The sequence below is a fragment of the Sorex fumeus genome, unplaced genomic scaffold (assembly GCF_029834395.1).
Source record: "Sorex fumeus unplaced genomic scaffold, SorFum_2.1 ptg000063l, whole genome shotgun sequence".
In the NCBI taxonomy this organism is placed as follows: domain Eukaryota; kingdom Metazoa; phylum Chordata; class Mammalia; order Eulipotyphla; family Soricidae; genus Sorex; species Sorex fumeus.
The window spans coordinates 67,376,137-67,377,560 of NW_026606120.1; the positions used below are offsets into that span (position 1 = coordinate 67,376,137).

The 1,424-nt window shown below is 36.2% G+C and overlaps 1 pseudogene; it reads right to left on the minus strand.

The window, feature by feature from the left end:
• Positions 1-350: 350 nt before the first annotated feature.
• Positions 351-433, minus strand: LOC130036219 (uncharacterized; annotated as a pseudogene).
• Between the last annotated feature and the right edge of the window lie 991 nt (positions 434-1,424).

Sequence of the window (1,424 nt, forward strand, 5' to 3'; positions counted from 1 at the left end):
AAAATTCCATCTTCTGCATCAGGACAACCCCTAGCTTATTTTTAAAAGCATAATTAAATATGAATGCTAACTACTGGGAAAAAAATCTAGTTCCTAGTAGAAAATGCAAAAGTCAGAGTATGTCCATTTTCACCAACAAAATTCATCCTGGTGTGTAAGTTTCTTAATGCTTTGAATTTTCCATTGGACTCACATATTGACCTCTGGATTTACTTAATAGAATTATTTTTTAATTTAATTTTCAGGTGCTTGTGTTTTGTACTGCTTTTAGTAGTTTTTATTTGTAAATATTTTCCTTGTGAGTTTTTTAGTTTGCTTTTGCTATCTTTTGCTTTTATCCTTTCTGCTAATTTAAATGTTTCAAGTTTTCAATTAGCAATAATAGCACCTTGAATAAACCTCATTGACTACGATTCTACCACTGCGCAAAGCAAAAGACTGAAGCAATAGCACAGCGGGTAGGGCGTTTGCCTTGCACAGGACAAAGCTGGGTTCAATTCCTCCATCCCTCTCGGAGAGCCCAGCAAGCTAGCAAGAGGATCCCGCTCACACGGCAGAGTCTGGCAAGCTACCCGTGGCATATTCAATATGCCAAAAACAGTAACAACACCTCTCACAATGGAAACATTACTGGTTCCCACTCGAGCAAATCTATGAACCATGGGAGGACAGTGCCACAGTGCTAATTTAAAACATTTGAATTAAAATTGCTGGCTTTCTGGTGTTTAACTTTTTATAACTCATACCTTTAAAATAATACAGTTAAGGACTGGAGTGATAATTCAATGGTCAGAAACTTGCTTTGCATACATTGACCCAGATTTGATCTATGGTACCTCATATGATCATCTGAGCCCAATGGGAGTGATTTTTGAGCATAGATCCCAGAGTAAGTTCTAAGCAATGTTGGGTGTGACCCCAAAAGGAAAAATAATATTTTTATTTTTTATTTACAAATTTGTCTACTTTAAGAATATCTAATTGATATTAATTTTGGATTAATTTTGATTAGTTACTTTGATTGGTTCCTTTTCATTATTAATTTTAAATAGTTAATATTTTGGCTGGAACAATAGCACAGCGGGTAGGGCATTTGCCTTGCACACGTCCGACTCGGCCAACCCGAATTCTATTCCCCCACCCTCTCAGAGAGCGCAGCAAGCTACCGAGAGTATCTTGCCCACATGGCAAAGCCTAGCAAGCTACCCGTGACGTATTCAATATGCCAAACACAGTAACAAGTCTCACAATGTTACTGGGCCTGCTCGAGCAAATCGATGAACAACGGGAGGACAGTGCTACAGTTAATATTTTAGATCATCAAATTGAATACATTATATTGTAGTCTATATTATAATATAATATATTATTCTTCACATTATATTCTATATAACACTTAATATGTACTTTCAAGTCATAATATG